The sequence below is a fragment of the Protopterus annectens genome, chromosome 17.part0 (genome assembly GCF_019279795.1).
Source record: "Protopterus annectens isolate FY-2018-M chromosome 17.part0, PAN1.0, whole genome shotgun sequence".
Lineage (NCBI taxonomy): Eukaryota > Metazoa > Chordata > Ceratodontiformes > Protopteridae > Protopterus > Protopterus annectens.
The window spans coordinates 372,134,770-372,147,684 of record NC_056751.1 but is presented as its reverse complement, the minus strand read 5'-3'; positions in this window follow the sequence as shown (position 1 = coordinate 372,147,684).

The window sequence follows — 12,915 nt, the reverse complement described above, 5'->3', positions numbered from 1 at the left end:
TTTAAAATTTGCATCACTGAATCTCTCTTATTAAAGGGAAGGAAGAAGCAAAACATAGCTTAAGTGAATGAGAAGCCTCGATGATTTGTTTTTGAGAAGCCTCATTGATTTGTTTTTTATTTAACACTCTGCATCTTGGGATTTTAAATATTGAAACTAATTGGCAATATTTAGTTGACTAATTAGGTGGCTCAAGTGAAACTGGTACATACATAGTTTCTGTACAGGATTTTTTAATGTCTTCTCTTTCTCTTGGGGCAAAATCCTTTATTGTTTTGTGGGCTTGATGCTTTAAAATAATGTAAGCTGGCTTCAAGTTTTCATCATACATACACACATATACACAGACACACATGTATATATATATATATATATATATATATATATATATATATACACACGTGTGTACATATACTTTATGACAGATGGTCAAACTATCCAAACATCTTGACAAAGCACTTATCTCTTGTTTTAACTTAATAAAATGTGATTTAAACAAGCAATTCCAGCTTGAATCCTTTTTTCTTATTTTTAATAAGAATACAAAGTGATCTTTGACATGGATCTTAAAACAAAAACTTGTGACAATGACCCGTTTTAGTAATTTGTATGTAATATCTAAAGCAGTTGTTCCTGTACAACTCTTTTCCTTGTTTTGTTGATTTGTTCTTCCTTAAGGAAAATGTGTACTACCCTTAAGGCTGGAAAACTACATTTCCTCAGTACTAGGTTATGTTGTCTCTCTCTCTCTCTCTCTCTATATATATATATATATATATATATATATATATATGGGTCTACTTCACTTACCCGAATGTCCACATCACCGACATTCACTTTACCAAGATGAATACACAGACAAACCAGAAGATTGACATCCAGAACACTGACATTCCGACCTGAGGTAAGTAACTGCTTGGCCATCCTGTTGAACTTTGACCCTTACCCCCGCGGTAGTGCAATCTCAGAGTTGGTATATTTAGTTGGGGGGGTGTGGTGGGCAAAGTCCCCCCACCCCACATTGTGTTTTTTTTTTTTTGGGATGGCCAAGCGGTTACTTACCTCAGGTTGGAATGTCAGAGTTCCAGATGTCAGTCTTCTGGTTTGTTGGTATATTCATCTCAGAAAAGTGAAAGTCGGTATTGTGGGCATTCGGCAGGTAGGTGAAGTTGATCCAAATGTGTATATATGGTTTCACTTTATAATCTCAAAATACTAAAATATCTCATTTTAGTATTTCAAGACTGTAAAGTCGAAAGCGCAGTTATGTGAAACTGCATAATATCGAATGCAGAAATGTCGAATCTGCCTTTGTGTTGTTGCGTTCATGACATGCAATGCGGTTTGTGGATTTAACTGGGGATTCAGGTAAGTAGTGTTCTTGTAAGAGTATTGGGTAGGGATTTTAGTGTGTGTGAGTGTGTGTAGTGGTGAGCTTTATGTGTTTGTGTGTTTAGTGCAACCTTAGAGTTAGTATATATAAGTAGCAGGGTGGGGGGTACAGCCCTCCACATGCGGGTGCAGTGGGGCTTGCCCCCTGCTTATAGGTAGGGTAGGTGTGTTTGTTTATGTTGTGTTTGTGTGTATTGTTTTGTTTGTTGTAGTGTCATAAGGTAGGTGTATGTGTGCTTGTTTGTGTGGTGTTGTGTGTATGTGAATGATCGCAATTTTGAATTTTGCGGTTGTGGATGTCTTTTTTTGGGCTTTCGGCTTTATAGTCTCGAGATACTAAAATTCGGTATTTTAGTATTTCACGATTATAAAGTGAATCCTTATGTGTGTATAGATATATATATATATATATATATATATATATATATATATATATATATATATATATATATATATATATATATACATATATATACATATATGTGTACGTGTGTGTTCCATTCAACCCATCGACAAGGCAACTTGAGCTGCAAAATTCAAATCACCTTGACCCGATTCAAAAAATATAGAGGAGGATGGACAGTAGGTATTTGGAGGCATGTTTTTTTTTTTCATTTGTAGAGATTCCTTTACTCCAATTACCCAAATGTAATTAAAAACAATTGAACAATTTAGAAAAAGTAGTAAGTGCTTAAAAGTGTATCACAGCCAACACTTACTTCAAGTCTAGATGAATTAGTCCATTATTAATACATTGCTACAAAAGCAGAAAATATACAGTGCTATCATTTATGTTTTTAAAAATACAGAATACACAAACCATTTTGGATGACCTAAATAATAAATGTAGTAAGCAAAAAATTATAGGCCTAGCCAGCATTCTTAGTACAGAAGATTACAACTCATGACTATAACCTAGGTGATCCAAGTTTGACTTTTGGCTCGGATACTTCCTGGAACAGGCATTGAAGATTAGCCTTCTCATCCTGAGGGGTAAGGAACTGTGATTCCCACACAGCTCTTACTACTGATTTAATAACAGGTTCATGGCTGGAGAACAGAGGTCCACCATGAAGTGGGTATGCTGGCACTAGGTAGCTGTGGATGTGTCTGCAAAAGCTGGTGATGGTAGCCCCTGTCATTGCATGCTGTGGAGCATGCACGCATACATTCATGGACGGGGGGGGGGGGGGTATAAGTAGATCATGCAGTGATGCAAGTGTTCATGTTACTACCAGGGGCAGGTTTACACTATAAAATGAAAAGTGCTCTCATTGCAGTGACAAGATCAAAAGCAAAAAAAAAAATCTCTGCATAGCTGCCTGGATGATAGTACACAAAACTGTAGGACAACACTACAGATAAAGGCAAAAAATATAAGGGGATAATAGCTGTTATTAGTCAGTAAGCCTGGCTCATCAAGTATGGTTCATAAATATCGAAAGTATGCAAAAAGAGTGTGGCTACTTCAGCTTGTGAAATACTTATGGCATTCAAAAGTGAGCCTAGTATTACTTAACTGTGAAATCAAGACATAAAGATGATCAGGGAAATAATAAAAACATTGTTATAATACCAAGGAAATAAACATATTGGGAAACCATTAATACTAAAGAACTAAAAAGAAAAAAAAATGTGATTTTGTGTGTGCACGTGTGTGTGTGTGCGTGTGTGTGTGTGTGTGTGTGTGTGTGTGTGTGTGTGTGTGTGTGTGTGTGTGTGTGAATATGAGATAGGTGATGTCAGCTTGCTGAAGGAGCTGTGACATATGTGTCGGTGAATATAAGGGTATATGTGATAGTACTAAGCTTGTTGAGAAAGGAGCGATACAGGCATTGTTTCTACATGATACTATGAACAGAAAGCGAAAGTCTAATTGAGAAAAATATCGAAATATCTTATGAACAGTGAGCACTTCACATGCCAGTAAGAGGCCAGTATTTGAGTACAAATAACCAATCAAAGATGAATTACAAAAACATACAAAATATTATTATGCAGATATGTCCTCTTTTTTTGAATCATCACTTTCTAGGCAACGCAACAAACATTTACAAAAAAGAAAAAAAAATGTTCATTCAGAATCAGGATGCTGGAAAACAATTAAAATACTGGAATGTGTTTATGTCTAGCTAGAATATTCTTCTCAGTGCCTTACAAGGAAGCTAGAACCATAGGGTAGAGGGAGGGAGGCAAACACCCCCTCCAACTTTCTACAGACTCGTGGACTTGTGCCCTCAGCTGACTTATCAGCTGGAAAAAAGTTTAATTTATTTAAGTACAATAGTTTAAAATAAAGAAATGGGCTTGATTCCAATAAAACAAACATGTTTCTTAAACTTCTAATATAGTAGTTCAGTAAGTGTTTTGTGATCTGGAAACAAAATAAGGAAGGTTGAACCATTGGTCCCATGCATCTGTATCTCACTGGCTGGCTGGGTAAATGCAGATATAGAGCTGGCACCATGAATGGCTGTAAAACAAACAAACAAAAACCACCTTGCTAATCATTCATGCCTCTTACCTGTCCAGATGTTCTCAGAATGTCCAGATTTTTGCCTTATATATTTTTTTGTCTGTTCTTCATAAAATTTTGTTTTTCTGGCAAATCACTGGCTAATTATAGAGGATTGAATTCATAAAATAATGACAGACATTTGAGTTTCAGACATAGCTATTAGAAAATTCATACTATTGCAAAACCTTTTATTTTATCAGCTAACTTTCTAAGTTTGTAAGAGCAATATTTAAAAATTGTCCCTATTTTTATCCTTTATCCCCCCATTTTTTTATGGCTTTATCCAGATTTCTTGCTTGAAGAGGTTGAGAGATATGGTACCGTTGTTCAGCAAAAACATCTAATCTTTATGGAGAAAGTGTTCCTCTCAACTGACCCTGATTTTACAATGTGGTTTTGCTTCATAGTTTTCTCCTGTCTCTCATAATGTTTTTGATTATCTGGTAAGTCACTCAGAAGATCAATATGTGATGCCAGTCATTAAAGTTCCATTTTTTGTTCAAAAAATGCATATTAATGCCTCATATTTTGCCTTGTCCCTCCTAAAATGCTTGATTTTCTGGTAAGTCATTGAGGATTACAGTCAGTCATAATGCTAATCATTAGAGTTTCGTATTTCTTACTGTTCAAAAGTGCCTATTGATGCCATGACCATCAGATGGCATATGCAGTATGAATTGTTTTTTCAGTAGAGGGCTGCCATAATGCTGACATCAGTGTGTGTGTGTGTGTGTGTGTGTGTGTGTGTGTGTGTGTGTGTGCGTGTTCATGTACGTGTATGTGTGTGTCTGTGTGTGAATGTAACTGTGCGCAAGTGTGCATGAGTGCGAGTGTATATGAGTGCATGTGCACAAGTGTGACCAGGTGTGTGAATGCATGCTCATACACACCCTTCTAATGTTGTCACTGCATAACTTAGCAGTTATGCAGAACACATATCTCTCAACTTCACTGATTTTGCAAAATGTCCGTGACTTTTTCTTATATTTTTCCCATTTCCCCATAAAATGTTTGATTTTCTAGTAAACCACTGAGGATTTTAGGCAAGTCAGTAATGCTACATATTGGAGTTTCATACTTCTTATTGTTCAGAAACTGTTGCTCTACTACATTTTTAAGTGAATTAGAGTAATACTTAAACATTGACCCTAAGTTTGACCCCCCCCCCCCATTATTTTTACTGTGCCCAGAGTTGTTAAACAAAGAAGTTGAGAGGTATACAGGGAAGAGTATTTCTCAAATGTACCTGATTTTGCCTCACATTTTATGCTGTTTCCCTGATTTTATGGTCATTCACTGAGGATTACAGATAACTCAGTAATGCTAAATGTTAGAGTTCCATACGTCTTATTGGTCAATAAATGCAGACTGATGCAAAGTATGTTGTTCTAGTAACTTTTTAAAGTGAATTAGAATAACAGGTATACATTGTCCCTGATTGTTTTCTTCCATTATTTTTTACTATGTCCAGAATTTGTGATGAGGGAAGCTGAGAGGTTTGCAGGGTCCCCATCATTTTGATTGTACCTCTATGCACTACAAGCTGTCCCCTCCCTGAAGAATACTGACATCTGTGCCATTGCTGAGACACAGTTTTAATCCACAGAAAGTACTTCAGCAGTGCAAGCCTTCAGTGCCTTCCACATATTAAAACCATCAGCTACACAGACAGGGACAAAAGGTGGATGGGTCTTGATCTACATTTGCAACAGGTGTACCTCTAGGCTGGTTAAACAGGACGATGCCCTGGATTTTATCCATGTGTAAATCACCATAGACAAAGACCCACACCATATCCTAGCAAGCTCTAGGTCACACTCTGTGTCCCAAGAATCCCATAGAACATACCTAGACCTACTGAAGGCACTTATCATTAAACCAAATACTCTATTCATGGGAGACTTTAACTTCTCCTCTGTAAATTGGGATACAAACACTGCCTCAGACTTGTAGGCACAACGATTCCTGGTCTTCATTAGCAGTAATACCCTTGACCAGATAGTGTGCACACCCACTAGAGGTTCAAACATACTGGACCGGGTATTCACCAATGGGTCTTGTCATTTGATTGAATGTCCTTTTTTCTGAAACCCAAATAGTTAAACCCATTTGATTGAAATTGAAAACTCATATGATTTAAACCTCATTTCACTGAAAACTCATTTGATAGAAAACCTTCACAACAAATATTCCATAAAAAATATTTTTGCAAGGGGGTGAGCCTCCTGCACCCTCCCCCCCCATTGTGGGGGCTTTGACTCCCACAATCCTCATACTTATATTTATTTTTATTTTATTTATTTATTTTACATTTGTTTACCGGGATAGTCCAACTGGATATATGTCCATTTTCAGTGGAGGCCTGGGGAGAAAAGCTCCAATTAGGCAAATTACAAAGATAACATTTAAAAAATATAAAATATAAAAAGTATAAAAACAACATTTACAACAAAGAATAAAAAACAAAGTGAGTATGTACAATGGTTCATAGTGTTCCCTAATAGGGATACACAATTCACATGGTCAGACACAATTAAAGGCAAGAGACATTAGATGGCATACAAAGCTTGGTGAAATAGTTACCTGTTTGATATTTAGAGATTCTCTTTTCAGTATTTAACTTTATCAGGATTGGTACACAGGTAGAGACAGTTCATTTTGAGATACTGTTTGAGGTTATTTTTGAATAGACCTATGGAGGATTGTAGGGTTATATGGTTTGGCAACGAATTCCAGGTTTTGCAAACAAAGTTGGCAAATAGGGATTCACCAGCAGCATTGTTAGTTTTGTGGGTTTGGACGAGTAGTTTGTTGGCTGATCGCAGGGTTCTCAAGTTGCTATAGGGCTTAATGATATTTATGAGTGAGGGGGTATCCTCAGGGTGGTACAAAATTTTGAGTGCTATTTGGAGTTGATTGAATTGAATTAGACTGGGCAGTTCTAGCCACTCTAGTTGTTTCAGGTTCTGGCAGTGGTGGGTTCTGTAAGTGGAGCCAGTGGTGAATCTGGCAATATGGTTGTAGCTATGGGAGAACTTACCTAATTCTGATTTGATGAGGTTTGAGAGTACCAGCGAGGCATATAGTAGAATAGAGAGTAGGTGTGACTGGGCGATTGCAGTCCTAGCCAGTGAGGTTAAAAATGTTTTGTTTCTATACAGTGACCCAAACTTCTTATTGATGGTCTGTATGGTTTTGTTGACCTGTAGGTCAAATTTAAGATTATTGTCTATGATAACCCCTAGAAGTTTAGTGTGTTGATCTGGGGAGATAGTGGGACCATTATTTGACATGACAGAGATTGAAAGTGTGTCAGATTTGCAGGTGGGGTTGAAGAGTAGAAGTATAGTTTTATTGGGGTTCAGCAGTAGGTGTTGATTGGTGAGCCAGTTCTCAATAGTGTTGAATGTATTTTGGGTTAGGGCTTGCAGTTCGAATGGGGAGGTAGCTGAGCAGATCAGAGTGGAATCATCTGCATATTGAATGCAGGTAGCTTTAGGGATAGCAGTATGGAGGTTGTTGATAAAAATAGGGAAGAGTAGTGGACCCAGTATGGAGCCTTGAGGGACACCAAGTGTGAGAGGTAGCTGGCTGGAGAGTTTGCCCTGCCATAATGCTGCCTGTTGTCTACCAGTCAGGTAGGACTGGAACCACTGGATTGTGTGCTTATTGAGGAAAATAGAAATGAGGGAGATAATGGGACGCTCATGGTTGACCATGTCGAAGGCTTTTGATAGGTCAAGAAAGAGGGCGTAGGATAGCCTATTGTTATTCCTATTTTGGTTTATGGTGTTAGTAAAGGAAAAGAGGGCTGAGGTTGTGCAATGGTTTGGCCTGAAGCCATGCTGGGAGTTAGATAGTAGGTTATTCTGTGTAAGGTATTGCATTAGTTGCCTGTGTACACATTTCTCCATTATTTTGGCTAGGGGGGAAAGAATGGCAATGGGTCTATAGTTGGATACGTCTGTAGAGCTTCCACCTTTGTGGAGTGGGAGGGGATAGCACTTTAGGATAAGGTTTTGTTGACTAGGTTAGATATGGGATATGCAGTGGCATCTGCTGCTATTTGTAGGTATTCTGCAGGGAGGAGGTCAGCAGCAAGGGTGGTAGGTTTTAGTTTTTTTATAAGTGTTTTGATAAAACTAGTGGATACCGGTTGGAAGCTAAATTGGGGGTGATTGATGGGTTGGTAAGGGGAGTGGTTTAGTTTTGTGAGGGTTAGTTGATTTGCTAGGGATTGTATTATTTCAGTGAAAAAGTTATTATAAGCGGTGACTATGGTCTCAGGGGAGCTATGGGTGTGGTTAGCTGGGGTTGGGGTGGCAGAATGATCTGGATGTAGAAGTTGATTTAGGCCTGCCCAGAACTTTTGAGGGTGGTTTTGGTGTTTTTGTAAGAGATTTTGGTAAAAGCTTTTTTTGTCTAGTAAAACAGATTTTTTAGTATCGTTCCTGAGTTGACAATATTTTAAATGGTCAAGTGGGTCTTTAGTTGATCTCCAGCTGGCCCAGGCTTTGTTCCTAGTTTTGATTTTAGATTTTGTATCCTTTGTGAGCCATGGGGCTGTATTTGATCTAGATTTTATTGTACGTGCTGGAGCATGGGAATCAAGTATGCTTAGGAATTTAGTGTTGAAGTAAGCTATAGCCTCTTCTAGTGGTAGATTTTTTAGTTTTGACCAGTCAAATGGTTTTAGTTCATTTAGGAAAATAGGAGCATCAAAGTTTTTCCTATTTCTAAGTGTTTTATATTTGGTCTGGTGGGGGGTTCCTGCCTTATGTTTTATGATATAGGTTAGTAAATGGTCACTAAGGTTGCCAGGGAGAGTATCAACTGTGTATTGCTGGGGTTGGTTATTAACTAGGATCCAGTCTATGATGCTTTCCCTGTTGGTTGGTTTGTTTATCCTGGTGGGAGAGGTTACGGTCTGTTTAAACCCAGATAAGTTTATTGGGGTGTGGGGGGTTCGGAGGAGCAGGGGTACCAGTCGGTGTTGAATTCACTAAGAACTATTGTTTCTTGGGGATAAGTAGTAGATAACCAGTGAAGGATATCCTCCAGAGTATTTAAGTTGTTGCCTGGTGGAATACATGCACAGACGATGTTCAAGCATTTGTTATGATTGATCTGTAGTTTGGTTATGAGGAGTTCTGTATTTTTGAATTGGGGTGGTTGAATAGTTTCTCTATTAACAGTTAGAGTATTTTTGTATAGGACTGCTATCCCACCTCCTTCATTTGTAGTGTGGTCTAACCGGTGAATATTGCATCCAGGAGGTAATATCTCATTGTTGGTAGTTTTAGGTTTTAGCCAGGCTTCCGTAAGGCACATAATGTCTGGGGAGTGGGTTGCTAGGAGGGCGTGTAGGTTGTGAATCTTATTGTTAATACTTCTAATATTCAGGTGAAATGCTAGGAGGGAACTAGTGGAAGTAGAAAGTGGTAGCATTACTGTGGGGGTTGTGGTAGGGGAGTGAGGGTTATTGGGTGTGTGTGGGCCAGAATGGGCCAGGGTGGATGGGCTGGGGTTGGGATGAATGTCTCCATGTATTATAAGATTACAGTGACAGGATACTTTTAGCTTTAGGAGTTTATTAATAAGTTTTATATAGTCTTTGTCTTTAGGTTTAAGTTTTGTGGCTCTACAGGGGTGATATTTTGTTGATGGTGGTAGATTTGGTGTGTTGGGGATGGTAAATTGATTGTTTTTTATGTGTGAAGTTGTGGGTGGCTGTTTGACCATTTGAATACTATGGTCAAGTTCTTGTTCGTAAGCAGTAAGATGGTAAAATAGAAATAATATAGGCAGTAGGGTAATTAGTATTTTTTTACTTGTCTGCATTATGCTAGGGGAATGGGCCAGTTGTGATAGTTGATTGCCCTTACAGGGTGTGGAAGTATGGGATAGAGGGGGAACGGCTGTTCAGAGATGTAAGAGGCTCTGATTGGTTCTTAGCTAGAGGGGAGTGGTCAGTTTAATTTAAATTTAGCAGTAGTGGGAGAGGTGGGAATTGGGGCAGGGAGTGGAGCGGAGTGAGCCCGAGCATAGCGAGGGCGAGTGGAACAGGGCTAACACTGACTCCAGCTATTTCCCAGGCATTGGTATGTATGGATACAGGGAAATATCTTCACACAGGCTAGAGTCCAGCATGTAGTAGACATAAGTTTGTTGAAACTAACAGGCAGTCTATTCTAACTCTATCATTGCACAGCAGTGGAGAAAAGAAAAAAAAAAGTACTGCATACTGTGAATCAGTGCTGGAGCAAAAACACAATCATCTACAGACATGGTGGTACAATATGATGCTGAACATAGCAGTCAACACATGCTCTACTAAACTCACTTCCCTAAAATCTCCCATGATACGACACAAACCATCTGATACTTTGTTTAGACTTCTACATTTTTCTGTTGAATGAGTTTTAGTCAAATGAAATTTCAGTCAGATGAGTTTTCAATCAAATGTGTTTAACCATTTGAGTTTTGATCTAATGACATAGATCCCCTCAACAATATGGGAAACCACTGCACACCCACTAGTGTCATGTCCTAATTGATGAGGTCAGACCACAAAGCTGTCTCCTTCAAAATAAAAATGAACTCAGTAACCCCAGCAAACCCTGTAATAGTTAGTAACTATTCCAAAGTAAACTCCATCCTATTAAGTGATAATTTATCAAAATTCATTGCCTCTCCTAACCCCAAGTTCACTGTAACCTATGCAAAATAGTTCATAGAGACCCTGTACAACAATGTAAATGGCTGTAATGAGGGTAGTAGAACTAAGCCCAAAACAAACTTAAAAACAAACTGCACTTGTGGAATCCTAAACTTAACATGGTATGCAACAAAAGGAAAAAAAAGTCATGGCTAAAATCAGGAAGATCAGCTCACATAATGATAAGAGTTTCCTAATTAAACTAAACAGGAATCTAAGAGAGGGCTAATAGATCCAACAAGGCCAGTTATAAAGTCAAGATCACCTCACGGCCAGATGCAATCACAAGGCCTTCTAAAGCTGCAGCCATAACCTCAGAGGCCGCACACAGCAGGGTGTCGAATTGCTGGTCAGTGGTGCCACCTGCACTGAGCAAGGCAACATAATGAATCTACTGGCTGATGAATTCAGATCAAAACTTGAACAGGTTCCATATCAGGTAAATACATGGTATAATCGCGTTGTCTTATATGGATCGCCTTAAAGGTCCATCTCTGTACTCAGTCTCCTACACTTTACTGCAATATGATCTATGCCTGGCATACAAGGCATCTTTGGATCCAGCTCTGATGGACCTTTTGCACATTCACAAAGCAAACAGCATCAGAACCACTAGATCCAAGGATTTAAATTTTGCTTGTAACATAAACAGGACATACCTGTGAGACAGATCTGTGTCTCAGGGAATAAGCTCCCTACTCATGTGAAGCAAAGTCCATCCCTAACCTTGAACAGTGGATGGGAAATTAGAAATTCACCCTGGATCTGGCCCCTATCTCTGTGATAGACAGAGGTAGACAGTACCTATGCCCAAACTAACATAACCCCCCCATATCCTTTACAAAATTCATAGCTAACATATCCCCTCCTAATGAACTGCCATTATACATAAGGACAGAATTGGGATGGGGTGCGCAGCTAGGCTTATAAAACTTCTTGTGGTCATTAGCCTAGTATATACCAATGAAGATGTAAATCTTTGTGATAGGAGGATAAAGGGAAGTTTGAATGATATGGGAAGAGATGGGGATACAGATGGTATAGTGTAGTGACTAGAGGGAGGAGGAGGAGTAAGATGGAGAGGTGGAGAAGCATTGTGGAAGGTATTGGTAGGAAGGGTGTTCTGAAGTCAGTGGCAGGAGTCTATGATGTTGGGAAAGTACTAGAGAGTTTATATGGGATGGGGGGAGGATTTGTGAGTGATGTGTTTGTTAGTGGTTTATTTAAAGGTGGGTGATGGTTAAATTGGATGTAAGTTTAGGGTGGGAGTATCTCATATATTAAGATGGGTGAGGAAGTGGGTTACAAGTATTTATATCAGTGAAGTTCAGAGTACCTTTAATGTGTGGTCAAAAGTGGGTGACAGGAAGGTGAAGATGGGGGTGTATAAACCAGAGAGCTGGGGGGGGGGCAAAATGGGCCACACCTCCTCTCGGCTGGAATCATTATGTGAAGGTGTGCAGGGTGGCTACAGGTGATGTAGAGGTCAAAGTGCCTAAGCACAGTAGTGGTCAGACAAAAAAAAAAAAAACTAAAACTAAGTCTCCCTTAATTGTTAAAGCTATGGGTGCTCGTCTTCAAGATCAGAAATCAGTTGTGATTAAACCTGCTAACAAGCTTGATTCCCATTGCAGGCTTGAGTAAATGTACTCTGATTCCCTTGCGTAAGGAAGATGAACCATTAAAGAGTTATCTGCTGGGATGAGGAGTAAGGAAGCTTTGAGTCTTTGCTGACTTATTTTAAAACATGCATGACATACTCATTAGTGTATTAATAATGCTTATATGTACATTAGAAACATATTTACAGTATTACTATTACCTGTGATGAATATATATTTGATAGGTGGAAGCATTTTTTTTTTCATTGCAGATGTATTTATGCACTACTTGCTGGATAAGCTGTAAAAGAAATAGCCTTGGCATTGTTTTGTGTTGCAGATTGGTAAATATACTCATTCTGACATGAATGACTATTTTTCAGGCCTTTGGGACAGTTTGGGCACACGTATTTCACCAGAGGATCACGCAGAAGAAATGTCACTTGATGGCAAGATGTCAAAATGTGTGTCAAAAACATATGCCATTTCTCTGCTCTCCCCAGTGGGTACCCTCTCTAATTTGATACTCAATAATTTGAGTCATGAAGGTAATTATAAATAACAGGAAGTAACACTGCTCTTCAAAAGCCATTGTGCCATCTTAAACGCATTGTATTGCAGAGGCAAGCCAGTCTGCATCCCCTAACATGAAGGCTGAAGTCCAGCACCCTGCTACTTGTAAATAC